The sequence below is a fragment of the Cydia splendana genome, chromosome Z (genome assembly GCF_910591565.1).
Source record: "Cydia splendana chromosome Z, ilCydSple1.2, whole genome shotgun sequence".
Taxonomy (NCBI): domain Eukaryota; kingdom Metazoa; phylum Arthropoda; class Insecta; order Lepidoptera; family Tortricidae; genus Cydia; species Cydia splendana.
In genome coordinates, this window is record NC_085987.1 from 35,595,478 (window position 1) to 35,614,790 (window position 19,313).

At 41.7% G+C, this 19,313-nt stretch overlaps 1 long non-coding RNA gene across 1 annotated transcript in view; it reads left to right on the forward strand.

The window, feature by feature from the left end:
* The window catches only part of LOC134803991 (uncharacterized), a 274,246-nt gene that overhangs the window by 171,320 nt on the left and 83,613 nt on the right, over nucleotides 1-19,313 (forward strand). The window lies entirely within an intron of this gene.

A 19,313-nucleotide genomic window follows, 5' to 3' on the forward strand; every position in this document is an offset into this window, starting at 1 on the left:
GAGGAGGACTACCGACGTGCGCGCAGCCGGAGCTGGCGCTCCAGCACGCGGGCGTCGGAGCCCGCGCGGCGGCGCGAGCGGAGCCGCGCTCCCAGCAGCGCTTCGCGGCGGTCAACGACCTCGGGACTGGAAAGGAGGTTTGAATTCCTTTCGAACCAACTGGTGAGCCAGCTCAATGACATTTTAGCCACCCAAGTGTTCGAGTCTAGTAAAGGAATACCGCCCCCGCCCGTGGCGCCGCCGACGCCGGCCGCGCCGGGCCCGGCGCCTCCCACGGTGACGGCCGCCACGACGGCACCGCCAGCCGCGACGGTGTCTACCGCTACGATGGCGCCACCTACCACCCACGCTCAGTCCGCGGCTACGCCGCCGCTGACTTATATGCTACCGTCCACCATGACGACGCCGGCGACTACGCTGATCCTGTCCTCCGCGCCGCCGCCGGACGCGGTCCCGCGCGGCACGCTGCCGGCGCTCCCGGTCCGCGTGGTCCCGATTGGCGCGCGCGCACCCGTGCCGGTAGCTGCGACACAACACGAGCAGATCGCTGATCTCTCGGTCTCGATCAAGGAGCCCCTCGTTGCCAAGGCGAATGCGGAACGGCTCGCGAGGAGCTGTGCTCTATCGCGCCTCGACTGCCCAGAATGGAAAGCGGTACGTTACGCGGACACTCAGAAGAAATACATAGCGTCCCCGGGCTTCACCGAGGTGTTGATCAACGAGGAGCTGCGTCGATTTGAGGGTCCCTCGACTTCGCGAGGCTCGCGTGCGACCCAATCGGAGCGAAGCTTCGCGGCGCTCTCCAATGCGGTAATCGCGCAAAATGAAGCGCTCAACGAGGCTCTACAAAATTTAATCGAGTGGTCTGGCACGCCGGAATCTGGATCGCCCGGCGCACTCTATAATAAACTCAAAGACCTATTCGACAATGAATCAAATTACAAGGTAATCTCTCACGATATCTTACAAATAGTCTCCGGGAAGCGAGCCGAAGCCATAGCGGAGCGAAGGTTTGATTTACTGCGATCGATCAAGGATAAATACGTAAGAGAAGACATAGACAAGATCCCTCCTACATACGAATACATCTTCAATCCGGAGAAGCTGTCAGCATACGTGCAGAAGATCGGTGGCATCGATAAGGTGGGAAAACAACCCTCGCATAACTCCTTCGCTCGCCAGCGCTCCCCTGCTCAGGCTCCGTCCCCCAAAGACAAGGCCTTTCGCCGCACTGCTAATAAACAAAAATCGGACAAAAAGCCCGCCGCGCATAAAAAAGCTCGAGACTCCGGGTCTAAAAGGAAGGGGTCGGGAGGAGATAGCTCGAGACGCCGCGACACTCGTCGCAGGAGATGACTTCCGAGAATTTTCAGCTGGTTGTTTGCAACACTTCCGAAACAGTTGGAGAAAATTAAAAGCTCCGAATATAATTCTAGAATTGATTTCATCGGTACGAATCCCATTTATCAAAAAACCCCCGTTGATTTTACCTACACTAGATGTCCTTCACAAGTTTCGCACTCCGGAATCTCCTCAAATGACAGAAGAGATAGAAAACATGACCCGGGAGGGGGTCCTAGAGCATGCTCCGCTCACCCCCAGCTACATTTCACCCCTCTTCCTGCTGCGGAAGAGCAACGGAAAAGTAAGAACTATTTTCAATCTAAAATCCCTGAACCAGTATATGAGAACGTCCCACTTCAGACTATTCAATCATTGTCACATGCACAACTTTCTACAAACCGGAGACTGGTTAGCCAAATTCGACTTGAGCCAAGCATACTACCATGTCCCTATTCTAGATCAACACAGATGCTTCCTTCGTATAAGCTATCAAGGTCGGCTGATGCAGATGACATGTCTCCCGTTCGGAATATCTGTAGCTCCGAAAATATTCGCGACCTTATCAAATTGGATAGCGCACTTCCTGAGATCGTGTGGCCTTCGCGTAGTAGTCTACCTAGACGATTTCCTAATAGCGAACCAGTCGAAGAAATCCCTTCTAGAGCAGGTATTGATTGCCAAATCAACCCTAATAAATTTGGGCTGGCAAATAAATTACCAGAAGTCCGTCATGATACCCACTCAGATCATAGAGTTCCTAGGCATCACGTGGAACACGCGATTCAACTCCCGGTCTCTGCCAGCAAAGAAAGTAAGCGCTCTGCGTCGCGACCTGCAGGCCTGTCTTGCTGCCGAGTCGCTCACGGTGAAGAAGACCCAACGTATCCTGGGCCGTCTCAACTTCGCGAACTTCGTGGTCCACAGAGGAAGGCTACACTGTCGCAGTCTCCAACAATATCTCGGACAGCTACGGAAAGCCCCGTGTCACCTCCCTCCTCGTCTTCCGCCTGCAGTTCGGCAGGATCTCCAATGGTGGATCGACAACGCAACTCAACAGACCCACATTCACGAGGAGGTAAGAACGACGAACTTTATAGTCACGGACGCATCGGACCACCAGTGGGGAGCAGTCGTCAACGGAAAGCCGTTATGCGGTCCGTGGAGCCACCAACAGAAGAATTGGCATAGCAACCTCAAAGAGCTATACGCAGTATTCGCTGCGCTGTCAATAGAAAGCCAAAACTTAAGGAATTCCCGGGTGGTGCTACAGACGGACAACCGGACCGTTGTAGCATACATAAAAAACGAAGGCGGGACCAAGTCTCTTCCTCTCCTACAGCTGACGCGAAAACTTCTAACGCTAGCGGACCGCCTACGGGTCAATCTGGCCCCTTACTACCTACCAGGTCGGTACAACCCCGAGGCCGACGGACTGTCAAGGGGACACTTCGTAACCGAATGGCACCTGCGCCCAGAAGCCACGGAGAAAATCTTCGCGCGCTGGGGTACCCCGTCCATCGACCTCTTCGCCTCCGAGAGCGCTCACGTCGTGCCACGGTATGTTTCAATCGATTCGCTCGACTCGAACGCCTGCTATCACGACGCATTCAGCAACTACTGGCACTACGACCTGGCGTGGATATTTCCACCTCCCAGCCTCCTGCCTCGCGTTCTACATCACCTCAACACCGCGTCGGGCCTGTTCATCGTGATAGCACCCAAGTGGAACAGACCTTTCTGGAGACCAGACCTAAAGAAGAGAGCTGTCAAGCGACCATTGAAAGTCCACAATCTTCGGACGGTCCTAGTAGACACATCGACGAACCGCCCTCCTCCACAAGTCAACGACTTAAGCATCGAGGCCTGGCTCCTTTCGGGTGGGATGCTGTGACACCGGGCTGGTCGGACCAGGAGAAAAACCTACTGATGTCCCATTGGCGTGCTTCTACAATAAAAACTTATACACCCATATGGAAAAAATGGTCATCGTGGTGTACCAAAAACCAGATCAACTGCCAGGTACCTCCGCCCAATGATGTAGCAAGGTATCTCGCACATCTATTTTTAACAGATAAGTTAGCTTACCGGACGATACTAGTTCATAAATCCGTTATAAGTGCTGTGTGTGAACCATTATCGGACTCTAAGCTTTCCTCAAACGCCCTGATTAAGAATATTTTAAAAGCAATATCGGTAGCGAGACCACCGCCTCCTAAAGCACCAGTTTGGGACGCGAGACATCTAATAAAATACCTTAAAAATACTAGTCCTGACTTGAATAGCTTGTACGACGTATCTAGAAGAACTGCCGCTCTTTTACTACTAGCATCGGGTCGCAGGGTCCACGACCTTACCCTGCTACACTCTAGCGGGGAATATTACATAGATAACCTTCAATCTATTACTTTGCGTCCAAAATTCGGCTCTAAATCTGATAATGGGTCTTATCAACAGTCTGATTGGACTCTACTAGAAACACCGGAACAGAATATAAGCCCAGTATTCTGGATACGTCAACTTATTAAAATTACAGAAAATGTCAGGGAACACTGCTCTAACTTATTTGTATCAATCAGAGCCCCATCCAAGCCTGCCTCGCCCACGATGATTGGAGGTTGGCTTAAACGTCTCTTAGCAGAGGCTGGTATTGAATCAACTCCGGGTAGCTTTCGATCCGCGGTATCATCCTTAAACTGGCTGGAAAAATATCCAATCAATGATATTTTAGCTAAAGCTAATTGGCAAAACGAATCTACCTTTAGACGTTTCTACCACCGGGATATCCGCGGATCGGACGCGAACTCAACTGAGAAGTCTCTGTCAAATTTATTTAAAGTTTGATTCTAACCTAGGGTTACATTATTTAGCAATTACCTATAATACATAATTATATTGAGTTACTGCGATTACATATGTATGTTACAAATACTATGCGTATGTATTATTTTCCTAGCCAGTAAGTGTAGCCCTATCGCTCGCGCGCCCGCTGATTCGCCACCAGGAGATAATAAACAGGTCTCAATAAACACCTCGGACGTAGAACGGAACACATAATATAAAAATTTTACCTTCCAATAAAATTGATATTATGTTTCCTGAGACGTCCGAGGTGAAAGTAATGTCTTCCTGGTAGCCCGTTTTATACCGACGGTACTTCTCCTCAACAATGTAATGGCGGCGAAGCGAGGCGCGCGTGCAGCTCTGTTTGCAGGTGGGGAAGCGGAATCTACGTCACGGCGTCAGGCGACTACATAGACGCTAGCGGCATCTATCGGCCGACTGCGGCGTAACTCTCTCAATAAACACCTCGGACGTCTCAGGAAACATAATATCAATTTTATTGGAAGGTAAAATTTTTATATTTTTTTTTACGATAAGCAATTGAAATTCGGGTAAAAAAACGATAAGCAATTGAAAGTACCCTCAAAAAATACTATAAAAATATATACTTAGTCATGTTTTAAAAAAAAGACATGCATTTTACTTTCCTCGTACTCGAAATGAAAAGTAGAGTGTTTAACTCTGGTGAAAGTCATCATTTCAGCCTCGGCCAAACTACCTCGGCAGAAATGAGTGATTTCATGCCTTGGTTAACAATCTACTATTAACTATAACATTTTATTCACGTATTAACTATCCGATCCTTTCGTATTCGAAAACACAAATCACTTGAAAACTGAAGGGTATGCCTCCACAGATCACCATTTAAGTATTAAAATTTCAACCGTTATTATACAAACACACAAAGATTTAAACTAACAAGACTCTGAAGAGACTTAATGTAGGTATAAAATTAAATTATAATGGTGACACGTGCACGCTTTACCAGCTCGATGTGTTTTCTAACATGTGTTTTAGTATTTTCATTGGCATAGCCACGATGCGCGCAGGCAGCCTTTGAAAACACTTGCACATCACTATTCCGGATCGTTTTTATTTGCTAGATTGTTTAACGGACAATTAAATTTAAATATTTATTTCGAACGGCAAAAGCCGTTAGAAACTGTTTTTCAATATAGTCAGCTAAACTGGGGTACAAATTCAAAAACTCACCAGCAGTTTAGCTTCACGACCTTCCAGATGGAAAAACAGCAAGCCAATGACTTGGAAATTTGTTTTGGCGGTAACTGTCAAACACCTGTCAAAACCAACTGCTCTGTGGTGGGAATGTGAGAGAGAGAGAGGGACGTATATGCTAGAAAAGGACAATACGACCGACAACACAATGTTGCCATTCTCTATATTATTCTTAGGTTTCGAATATGGTAAGTTATTTAATTAGCGTTTTATTTTTGTGTAAAACGCTGTCATTAACTATAACATTTTATTTGTTGGAGTAAAAGTCACGCAAGATTACACGAATTACACGACACTTTTGGAGGAGCCCAACACCTAGATCAAACTTATAGCCGTAATAGACTACCGCACGTATAGAAGTACCCTGCCTCTACCTGCTCCGCCGTACTTGCTTGCTTTTAATTATTGCTTATACATATGCTTATACAATTATGATTATGATACATACGGAGTTTCCATTCGTCTTCCGTATGAAATGACATGTGCAAACGAGACAGCTCTACGAATGTGTATAGCGACGTCCCACGTCCCGTTCACACAGGTCATTTCGTAAGGAAACCGGGTAAAAATTCCGTATGTATGTGGCCGGCCTAACACCTCCCAACCCGACAAGGGGGACGAAAAGTATAGTCTAAACCGCCTTTAAAGCGACGAAAGATCATACGTTCATGCGATCCACGTTACAAATCACTGTGTAGCGTAAATCCGAACGTTCAGCCGTGTATTTCCTTCTCAGTCGAACTTGCGAGTTCAAGCAACACAGAGTGGTATACACTATGCCCTATGGTATCGATAACGTTTCATTCCCAGTATAGTATGTAGCTTCTCACATCGTGAACACTTTTTCCATATCACACAAACATGGTATAGAAAAATCCCTAAAAAAACCACTAAAAATATTTAGCCCCTAAAAAAACCCCTAGCTGGTTTATTTCCCCCTAGATTTAGTGGTAAAACCACTAAGTTGGCATCCCTGGACCACTGACACCCACTGAGATAATCAAAATCAAATTATAACTATTAAAGCCGCAACACACTACCGCACCGCACCGCGATCTTGGTGCGCCGCACCAATACGTAAGAGCGAGAAAGAGATATTGCGGTGCGGTGGTGTGTCATCATTATATCTTAATATCTGGGAGACCGAGCTTTCCTCGGAAAACATAATATAAAAACTTAAAAATGCGCGTTTCCCAGAGATAAGACCTAGCTAGATCGATTTTTCGCCCCCGAAAACCCCCATATAGCAAATTTCATCAAAATCGTTAGAGCCGTTTCCGAGATCCCCGAAATATATACAGGGTGGTCCAAACCTTGACGTCCAAAAATTTTTTTTAGATACCCCTAGTCGTGGGCTATCAGAATATACCCCATCTATATTAGCCGATTTTTTGTAGTTTTCGAGTTATGAATTTTTGAATATTTTTTTTGGTTAAAATTTTGGACGTGAAGTAATTTACTCATAAAAAAAACTATTAGAGTCTTTTTGATGTTTTTTTTTTGTAACATACTCCTTAATAAATTACGTAATTATTTAAAAAAAATCAGCGTCCTCACGTTGATACAAGTTGTAAAAAAAACATATCAGAAATATTTTTTTCGATTATGTCAAATATCGACTATTAAGTGTCACTTTTTTTTACCTTATTGTAAAACACTTAGGGTCTATCAGTTTTTAAAATCAGCAGAAGTCCTTGTAACAGCTTGTATTTTTTTTTATTTAAGCGCATAATCTAAGTTTGACATGCCTGAGCGTAAAAAAAAATTTCTGTCTTGTTTTTTTACAACTTGTATCAATGTGAGGACGCTGATTTTTTTTAAATAATTACGTCATTTATTAAGGAGTATGTTACAAAAAGAAACATTAAAAAAAACGGTAATAGTTTTTTTTATGAGTAAATTACTTCACCCCCAAAATTTTAACCAAAAAAAACTTCAAAAATTCATAACTCGAAAACTACAAAAAATCGGCTAATATACATGGGGTATATTCTGATAGCCCACGACTAGAGGAATCTAAAAAAAAAATTTGGACGTCAAGGTTTGGTCCACCCTGTATAGACAGGATGTTTGGTACATCGTTTGCCAAATTAAAACGGCAGATAGGTTGAGTCATTTGCTATCTTCCCAGGCCTAGAAATTTTTAATTTTGCGGACGTTTTTTTTTCAGCTGTATACCAGTTTTTGGTAAATTTCAAATTTATACTTCCGCAGTAGTAAAAAAAACCATCATCATCATCATATCAGCCAGAGGACGTCCACTGCTGGACATAGGCCTCCCCCAAAGAGTGCCACAATGACCGGTCTTGCGCCACCCGCATCCAGCGGACTCCCGCGACCTTTACCAGGCCCCTATTTCACCAACGGTGACAGGTGCAACAATTGTCGACATCCTGTTACTGACGTCACAGATCTCCATAGGCTACGGTAACCGCTTACCGTCAGACGGGCGGTGTGCTTGTTTGCCACCAACATGTTAATTAAAAAAAATACTCCACTATATCGCCAGTTGATAAGTACTTATTTTGCGAAGCTAATGACAATTGTCACAAGAAACACGAAATTCCGACACAGAACTCATTTGCTGTCAAGAATTACCGAAAGTTCTTTGAAATCTTGTGTCATCAAGTCATCATTATCATCATAAAATCGCAAGAGAAATACCTGTTTTTTGCCGATATAATAAAGTTTTATAACACTTTAAACTCTCGCGTCTTGTACACATATTTAATTACACAAACGGGTCTACCGCGATATAATTTCATTGTTTTTACCTTTAATTCCGACGTTTCAGCTGAGTTGCACCAGCTGTGGTCACGGAAAGACTGACGTCCCAACAAATGTCAACGGAGATATTAATAAAACACCACTAAACTACCCGAAATTAGTTTATAAAAATGTTCGGGGTAGACAAAGAAATTGCAGCTACCCGTTAAAGTTTAATGTTTATTGTCCACGGCACGACACGCAACACTCACAGTATCCGTACACTGGTCCGAAGATATATCCGCTGGTTTCAACATTTGAATCACTGGTCCCCAAGTAGACGATAATTTGTACCCGTCCTCACGATTGAAATTTTTAGGGTGTTTTTTAATTTCAATCGCCTCTCTCACGATCCGCGGATAACATTAAACTTTAACGGGTAGCTGCAATTTCTTTGTCTACCCCGAACATTTTTATAAACTAATTTCGGGTAGTTTAGGGGTGTTTTATTAATATCTCCGTTGACATTTGTTGGGACGTCAGTCTTTCCGTGACCACAGCTGGTGCAACTCAGCTGAAACGTCGGAATTAAAGGTAAAAACAATGAAATTATATCGCGGTAGACCCGTTTGTGTAATTAAATATAATAAAGTTTTTTAAAAATAATACGATGATGGTGGCAAACAGGAATACGGCCCGCCCGATGGTAACGGTAACCGTAGCCCATGGATGCCTGTGACGTCAGCAACAGAGACATTTGTCGAATTGTCGCACCTGTCACCGTGGTGAAATAGGGGCCAGGCCCCAATTTCACCACGGTGACAGGTGCGACAATTGTAAAATCACTGTTGCTGACGTCACAGGCATCTATGGGCTACGGTTACCACTTACCATCGGGCGGGCCGTATTCCTGTTTGCCACCATCATTGTATTATTTAAAAAATCTTTATTATATCGGAAAAAAACAGATATTTCTTTTGCGAGGTTTCTGACAATTGTCAAGATTTAGAAGAATTGTAGGTAATTCTTGACAGGTAATGAGTTATATGTCGGAATTTCGTGACAATTGTAGTGTTTCTTGTGACAATTGTCATAAACTGAGCAAGAGAAATATCTGTTTTTTTCCGATATTATAAAGTTTTTTTTAATAAAACAATGATGGTGGCAAACAGGAATACGGCCCGCCCGATGGTAAGCGGTAACCGTAGCCCATGGATGCCTGTGACGTCAGCAACAGTGATGTTTTACAATTGTCGCACCTGTCACCGTGGTGAAATTGGAGCCAGGTCGTCAGTCCACGTTGTGGGGGGTCTACCCACGTTGCGCCTTCCGGTACGTGGTCGCCACTCGAGAACCTTTCCGCCCCAACGGCCATCGGTTCTACGGGCAATGTGCCCCGCCCACTGTCACTTAAGTTTAGCGATTCGGAGGGCTACATCGGTTAATTTGGTTCTGCTGCGGATGGCCTCATTTCTGATGCGATCACGCAGAGAGACTCCAAGCATAGCCCTCTCCATTGCCCTTTGGGTGACTTTGAGCCTTCTTATGAGGCACACAGTAAGCGGCCACGTTTCAGTTCCATATGTCATCACTGGCAACACACACTGGTCGAAGACTTTCATCTTGAGACACTGCGGAATATTGGACACAAAGATGTGCCGTAGCTTCCTAAACGCTGCCCAACCGAGTCGGATTCGTCGATTAACCTCTTTCTCGAAGTTGGACCTACCTAACTGGACAGTCTGTCCTAGGTAGAAGTCTGGCTAGCCAAATTTTGTTGACAGATATTTCCTTGTTGCATCACCAATTGTCTATGCTTTTAAAAAAAGTTAAAAGTCTGTTGTCAATTTATGTCATTCATTCAAATTGTTCGCGGTTTATAAGGCGTTTATTTTAAATAATACTTAAATAATATTAATAATGACTATACCGATTGACGTCCACAACCCATTATTTAAGCTTGTAAATAATTACGACAATGTGCGAAGTCGACGTGAAGCATTTTATAATGAAAAACTGCAATGTTTACAAGTCGGAAACAATTTCGTAAGTTGGTGCTCTATTAATATTTTGATACTTTAAGTACTAGTTCTAAATTTCTAACATTTCCCTATAACTTTGATTAAGTATGTGAATTTATTAATACCTGAATCTCATAAACAGGACAAGTGTGTAAAAGAAACGGATAAACTAGAAGTTCTGGAAAATATCAATAAAATCAAAACATTGGAAAGTAATCATATGTGTTTGTCGTTGACTATACTTTACATAGTGATAGAAATTAATGTGAGCTGACTTTGAGTGCAGTCAACGTATATTTAACTTATTTCCTTAGGTACCTTACGTGTGCACAGAATATAAAAAATACTTTCTAGTATCAAAGCTATAATTCCTACTACACACAGTGTGACCAGCCCAAGATTTTTTGAATTTCCCGCCAAAACTTTGGGTAATATTTCAGTAGCCAGACTATATATAATCGTCTACAACTTCAAGTGTAAAGTCTCTGATTGTAACAGGAGTTGGTTCTACACGGGCATTTGACATGATCTTCGTCTTGTCCATGTTTATCCTCAGACCAACTCGCTCGGAAGCTTTACTAAGGTCATCGAGCATCATACTCAAATCCTCCGTAGTCTTAGCCAAGATTACTATTGTATATCGTCCGCAAACCGAAGGTGGGTGATGTACTCGCCGTTCATGTTGATGCCAAGCCTTCTCCAGACCAAAGTCTTGAAAACATCCTCCAATGCAGCGGTAAACAGTTTAGGAGAAATAACATCCCCTTGCCTGACTCCAAAAAAAACCATGGTCAATTTTTTTTTCTAGGCATGAGTAGATAGCAAATGACTCAACCTATAGCCCCCTCCACACTCGTGCGCATATATATTATACTACTCTTTGCTCGTGCGCGAATCGCGGCGCGAAGCCGCGAACGCAAGTGTGGCGTCGATTTTCGCAGACAGCGAAATTAACTCCATACTCGCGTTCGCGGCTTCGCCCGCGCATAGTCTGGAGGGGGCTTATCTGCCGTTTTAATGTGGCACACGATGTACCAAACACCCTGTATAAATAAATAAATATAAAAGAATTGCTCGTTTAAAGGTATAAATAATATAAGATAATAGTTGACTATAGATAGGAAAGATGACCTTGAGCCCGCTCCACACTCGTACGCGAATCGCGGCGCGAAGCCGCGAACGCGAGTGGGGAGTCGAGATCGCAGATCTGCGAAATCGACTCGCGTTCGTGGCTTCGCGCCCCGGTTCGTGCACGAGTGTGGAGCGGGCTTTAGAAATATAAGCCCACAGATAACAGATAGGTTTCATAAATAATAGGTAGGTACCTGTTGTCTATAGTTTATCTTTTCCGCTAGGGGTTATTATAGTCTGTCTAGCCATTTCCGCCAGTAGAAAAAGCGGCAAATTTAAAAAATGTAGGTGCAAAGGGTTGTCGTGGCATAGAAAATATTGAATTTCGTGCCTTTTTCGACTGACAATCTTGTTTTACCGGCTATTTATTAGATGTTCACCTCAACGGCTCGTACAAGGGAGCTCGTGCTGCTTAAAAACAGTGAGCAAAATCGCATTTTGCTCCCTGAATGAGACGAAATGACTTTCATGTGACCTTTACATTCGAATACTGTCATTTCTACATGAGTCTGTGGCCTAATACAAGTTCGAAATACTTTGATTCTATTCGCTCTGTCACTTTCCTGTAGTTAGCAAAAATAAAGAGGCAGAAAATCGTTCAAACGTAATCAACTCAACTGTATATTATAATATAAATTATAATAGACCCCATTAAAAAAGGCTGAACGCATCGTTCAAAAACAATCTGTACAAAAAGGCGGCAAATTGAAAAAATGTAGGCGCGAAGTGTTGAGCTCCCATACAAGACAGACTAATTCTGTTACCACAGATTTTCACACGGAAATTTCTGCTTGATACGTTTACTATTTCATACGATAATATTTACCTAGGTACAGTCACCTGCAATAATATGATACACAATGAAGGCCGCAAAAATATCTGACAGGATCTTATTTCACTTATTTGTAAAGCCATAAGAGCGTGTCCTATATTTTTGAGCCTTCGAAGAGTAACATTTTAGTGCAGGTGACTGTACCTACCTATATGAAATGGTGTAAAAATTTAATATTCTCGAATTGTTCTCCCTGTACCTAAGAAAACCGGTGGCACGGTGGCCATAAATCATTTATGTAAACAGGCAACAACAATGAAGCAAAATATAGAGTGCCCTACGGAACCCGACACCGGAAGTACTAGCGACTTCCCGTCGGTTTCTGGCGGTCTTACCGTTTCCACGGGGCAGGTTCATACCGTTAGGTAGCTACTATACATTGCAATAACCTTACATTAAATATGAAAGAGAGCTTATCGACAAATAAACTTTTATGCTTTGTGTGGTTCCTATGCAGCTTTTGTGTTTGTTATTTATTTATAGGCAGGAAGGTTAATATCGTTGGTTGCGAGCTGAGCTAAGCGCGGTCTGAAACCAGAATATCCTGTCACTAGGTATATTTTAGTAATTACTAATTAGCAGTGCTGTATTAGGTAGCAAATAACACTAAATAGGTAGGTTTAAACTATAGGTAGGTATACTAAATCTTACAAAAATGTTCACGGTCAAGCAATTCAATACGTTTACACTGGTGCGTGTGGTGAGTAGGTATTATGTACGCAATTCTTGATAGCAACACCGTCAAGTGGACGGAAACTAGCACTGGACGGCGAACTAGCACAATTACCCTATAAGGCAAACATACACTAAATTCTAACGGCGCGATTCGGGAAATGAATTAGAGATAACTAGATACGATATAGTAAAGATATGTGACATCCGACGGGTAAAGGTGGGATGTTATTGCGGCGCTATGCGACGTAAGCGCCAGCCGCCATAAGGTACCTTTTTCCGTGGAACGTCACATATCTTTACTATTTCATATCTAGTGAAGCTCTAATTCATTTCCCGAATTGCGGCGTCATCCGCCATAAGGTACCCTTTTGCCGTGGAACGTCACAGGTCTTTACTATTTCATATCTAGTGAATCCCTAATTCATTTCCCGAATCGAGCCGTAAATCAATTTTACAGTAGAATAAGTGTAAAATTAGTATAGTAGTAAGGTGCTACTTTACCGCCCTAGTGCGGTAATTAGCAGAATACGTGTCTATGTCGAAAATTTATTTTATTTATTTTACTTTATTAGGTACACTAAACAGACATCGTACAATATCATGGGTAAGTAGTACAATTGCACATTATGGCTTAAATCTAGCACGAGATCCAAAACAAGTGTACACAGCATGTTTTACAATTGAGCGGAAATATTACAAACTAATTAACACCATATTCCTATAGCTACAGTGAAAAATATCAGAGAAGAAATAACTATCTAAACATTACAATATAACGAGTAACGAACTTTACATTATAAAGACTATTAAACATCAATGAAACAAACTTAGAGGATTAAGGCAGATGTCATCAGTTAAGTGGGAGAAGAGGGGAAGAGGACGCCAGCCAAGCACTTCCTAAACCTAGCGATGTGAGGGTCAAAAATATCAATATCAGTATCAGTGCCCCTACCGCGATGATCCCCGGCTATTAAATCGTTATATTGGCGGCACATTCTTGTGATTGGATTATAGAATGAAGTGTTGTTTTTGTACACTCTAAGTGCGAAAAGTTTAGTGTTACGACCTCTAAATCTAGGCGTGTTAAAGGTAATGGATGATAATAGTGCAGGAGAGTCAATTTTTGAGTGTACAATTTTATATAAATTCAAAAAGTCAAACATCTTACGACGAGCCTCTAGTGTGGGGATATTGAACTTGATTAGTCGACTAGTATACGATCTGTATGTACGTCCCAGTTTAAATCTACACGCAAGAACTTTCAAAAATTGCTTCTGTACCGCTTCTATAGCGATGCTATGTACAGAGTAATGCGGGGTCCATATAGGGGAACCATACTCCAGTACACTCCTCACCAGGCTGAAAAACAATACAAGCATACTATCTGGGTTCCTGAAGCCTTTGGTTATTCTGCAGATAAAACCCAACAATTGCCTGCCCCTACTAGCTATATAATCATAGTGTGGCCGAAAACTTAGTTGATCATCAAACAGTATTCCAAGATCCTTGACGACTGATTTCCTGTCAAGACTCTGTCCCGATAGCTCATAGTCATAAATGAGTTTACACTTCTTATTCGAGAATGAGATTACATGACATTTGCTAACATTTAGATACATATGATTTCGATGACACCAGTCTGATATCTGTGTAAGATCTTTTTGTAACATTAAACAGTCGCTCATATCATTAATACATTTAAAAATTTTAAGATCGTCTGCATACAGTAAGCAGGGGCATGTTAAACAATCAGCAAGATCGTTTATAAATAGGACAAACAACAACGGGCCCAGGTGAGACCCTTGCGGAACGCCCGAAGTTATGGGGAGCTCAGGAGAAAGGAACCCGTTGATGGCGACTAGCTGACTTCTGTTTTGAAGGTAAGAATGAACCCAGCGAAGAAGGCTACCATGAATGCCATAATAGGCCTCAATCTTGTGACAGAGAATATTATGATCCACCTTATCAAACGCCTTCGAAAAGTCTGTGTATATGGAGTCTACCTGACCTCGTGTTGCGAAAACGTTGCACAAATAGTGCTTATTATACTCTAAAAGGTTAGTAACTGTGGACCTACTACTAACGAAACCATGCTGCTGAAAATTTAACCTTTTGGACGCCAATGACCGATATATCCGCACCGCAGGTCCAACGCCAAAGACGGATTAATCGGTCACAGACCACAGAGCAACATAGACCTACATGCATATGCATAAAGCTCAATTTCAGTTCTGACACTTCGGTGACGTGGCGTCCGAGTGACAGCTTTTGTGTTTGACACGGCGTCGAAAACGTTAAAGGGCCATAATGTAGGTACTGTAAAACGTTGTACAATACACGTGCGAAAACGTATAATTCAAATCGAATTTCCTACTTTTCGAGCTTGTATCGTAATGTACTATTACAGTACATAATTAGGGTGCTAATTTACCGCCCTAGTGCGGTAACTAGCACTATACGTGCGTATGTGGAAAATTTAAAAGGCCATATATTATGTACCTGTAAAACGTTGTACAATACACGTGCAAAAAGGCACAACGAGTGGCGATAAATTAAAACACGACCGAAGGATTATTTTCCTACTTGTATCTACTAATTCGCACTTGTATCGTAATGTACTGTTATAACCATACCTACCTTGTCCTTTGATCACACATGTAGGTTTTTTTATACCACATCGGTGGCAAACAAGCATACGGCCCGCCTGATGGTAAGCAGTTGAATGTATGTTGAATGATGATGATGAATAATGAACACAATTGTATCGTAAATGGGAGAATCGCCAGCAAAATCCTGCACCTATAGGTAACTGGTAACATGATTGTCAATTAGGATAACGATATATCCGCTTCTTCAATTTACGTGAAAATCATTCGGCGGTATTACGTTTCCGTTGGGCTCCGGAATGATGTTCTGGAATCTGGATGACACAATGTACTTTATAGGATCGTTAAAACTTGTACGCATTGTCCAAAAAAGTTAAGAAAAGGGATTATAAAAGAAAACCTTACATATCTACTACAGTTTTTGAGATTATAGAAACTTTCAGTATGACCTTAAGTATAAAACCTCAAATCACTAGCCTATGATAGGCGCTTTGAGCTCGCTAATAGCTGACAAATAAAGATTTATTTGGTTGTTAAAACTGTAATGGTACGAGTAGGTACAACAATTGTAATGTCTTCGAAGCGGCAACCGTAAGAGCTTTGACTGTTTAAGCGGAACCATATATCTTTTGCTTTCAATGAGATTTTAATGGTTTTTGTAACAATTTGAATTTTAATGAGCGCGACAGTCGTGGCAGCGTCCGGTCGGTCTACAATCCGTAAAAAATATACGATTCCCGACTAAGAGCGTAAGTTTCATTACGATAGAGCTGGTAGTTAAACTGAAGTATCATAATATTATTGCTTTACATGAAAGGCAAGAAATAAGGAGTGTTTTATTCCTCTTTAACTCCTCTTATTCCGCTTCTGTTAATTTCGGGGTAGTTCTCGGCTCTCTCATACCTATAAAATTAGCGTCTATTATGCTGGTTGCATTTATAGATGCCGTGCCGCTTTGTGTTACAATTAATCTTAAGTTAATATATTGTTTTTTCCAGTGGCGGATTTGCAGTCTTTGCCGCCCTAGGCCCCAGGCCTTGTAGCCGCCCCTTTCTCAGCATCAGCACCCATCATATTGACTACATTTAGGTCAGGCAACGAAAAGGTATAGAGGGAAATGCTTGGGACACATTTTTAACTTAGTAACTTTATTTGGACCTGGAACCTAGGAGGTGAACATATCAAAAGTCCGCAAATACTTATTCATTTTAAGTGACAGTTTTATCAATAACATTGACTTTTTATGTACCATGTATTTTTAAAACATTCAAAAAATCTAAAAAAGAAACATAACAAAAACCTTTTTTTTGCTATACCTATAAACACTCATATAACATTTTTTTTCCTTCTTTTGACCTCCAGCGAATTCCAGAGAAGTTTAAAGGACAAATTAGTAGGTATTTAAATATGATCAGTAATAAACTGTTAAAATCTTTCGGGCTCCTTTCCTCGTGAGCACCGTTATTAAAATATTATTAAAGGAAATTTAATGCAAAATTACAGTTTTTCAAGGGCGGATATCTCGAAAACTTTACAAGCCCCCCTCCAGACTATGTGCGTGAATCGCATGACATTCGCGGCGCGACTTCGCCGAGCGAACACATGCACATTTCTAATAGGTTTTCCTATCATCTATGGGTAAAAAACTATTTTGTGTATTTTTTTTCAAAATTTTACACCGATAGTTTCGGAAATAAGGGGGAGAATGGTCATTTTTTGCCTATTTTCTTGAATAACTGCTAAACTATTTATCCTAAAATTATAAAAAAAAACTCATTTCCTCCCAAAAATGGGCTCCATATTTAAAATTCATTTATTTACGTTACACGTCCATCTTTGGGTCACAAACTTACATATGTGTGCCAAATTTCAACTTAATTGGTCCAGTCAGTCAATGTCATCGATTTTAGTAAGTAACAAGAAAAACTGCATAATACAAACATTTAAAAAAAATGATGTAAAATATATTGAAAAAAAAAATGGTCTTTTCGAAAACTTACTAAAATAAATTAAATGATATGAAAACAATGCATTTTATTCATTTCAGACATCATGTTTCATAGTAACATTTACTGCATAAAACCTACACAATCGATATCTAAATAGAAATAGTCTTAGATTTATTTTTCAAAACGTTCGGGGTTCGATTCCCGAGCTGAGTACACATTTCTTTTAATGTATGAATGCAGTTTTTCTTGTTACTAAAATCGACGACATGGTTCCTAAGAAGAGATCGGTGTATATCTTATAGTTTCAGATTTTCCAATATTGACCGATCTAAATGGGCCACTCTGTATAGTATATTTTAGTACAATAAGCGGGCTAAATAAATATATTGACATATATTTGGTCTACGGTTTGGAAGAACGGCCGCCTAATATGACCGTTAAAATAAAAAACCGATCATTCTCGTAGAACCTACTTGTTTATTGTCTAAGTTTGACACTTGACGATAAAATACTTCTTTAAGAAAGGAGGTGTCAATTAGCTGCTACAGTATTTTTTTTAAAGTTAAACATAAAATGTAGATGCTTAGTTACCATTGAAATAACAACTGCTTAGCAATTGGTGGCACCCTGGCTGCTGACGTACGTGATTGGCAGTGCGTGTCGGTATTAATGACAGCAGCTTGAATTTGAGTGCTTAGTTACCACTGACTTTCTAACCGTTATTGTCATTGTGATTAAATAAGGGTGTATATGTTAAAGAAAAACTCAGAAGTTAAGATATATGTGACGAACTGAAAGCCTACGTGAAAATGACAACATAGATGTCCTTATTTTTGTGACGATTGAAGTGTTTATGTTTTCTTGGACACCTTGCCCGCTTAGGTATATCTGCTGCTGACTGTCCAGTAGTTTCGGAGAAAATAGGCTGTGACAGACGGACAGCCAGACGCACGAGTGATCCTATAAGGGTTCCGTTTTTTCCTTTTGAGGTACGGAACCCTAAAAACGGGAAACAAGGCGCGAAGGCGTCAACAATCTGCGAAATCGACGCCACACTCGCGTTCGCGGCTTCGCGCCGCGATTCGCGCACAAGTATGGAGGGCCCTCAAGATATCGAAAAACTTGTTGAAAAGCAAATTTAACCAGCTTTCATTTTGTATAATGATCATGTCGATAGAACGCATAGTTTCCGAGATATAAGCGAAAAACCGAAAAATGTGACCTTCAAACCCCTCTCTTCCCCCGTCTTAAGGGCTACGGCCGGGGACTTTTGATATGTTCACCTCCTAGATAGTCCAAATAAAGTTAGGTACGAAGTCAAAAATTGTGTTTCAAGCATTTCCATCTATAGGTACCTTTTTTTGAGAATTCGTTGCCTGGCCTAATTTTGAGTTATTTTTTGTTATCATCAGCGAATTTTTTGTCACAATTTGCCGCCCCTAATATCTTGCCGCCCTAGGCCCGGGCCTACTGTGCCTTATGGGAAATCCGCCACTGGTTTTTTCTATCCAAGCACTTCAATCTGTCAATTAAATGGCTGACAGTGATATTAAATCACTTCATTAAAATTGGAAGCGCGGCGCGTGGGGCGCGGTGGCGTTGTGTATGGTGGGGGTTGGGTTGTGTGGTAGGATCATAATACATAATAATACAATCTTATGAGGATTCATACTATGAGACCTATGGGGCTGTCCATAAATTACGTCATCGATTTTTGTCAAGTTTTGACCCCCCCCCCCTATAATGAAACAAAAATCATGCTTCAAATAACCCCATTTCCTTTTACTTCATGTTACCGTCATCCGATGTCCAGACCCCCCCCCCTAATTTGAAATGACGTAATTTATGAATAGCCCCAATGTAATGAGATAGGGTAGCCATCTATATATACCTATATAATACAATTGTTGCATTTTTTATAGGCAAAGATCTACAAACAAAACTGATTTACTTTTGTATAGGTTGTATCGTG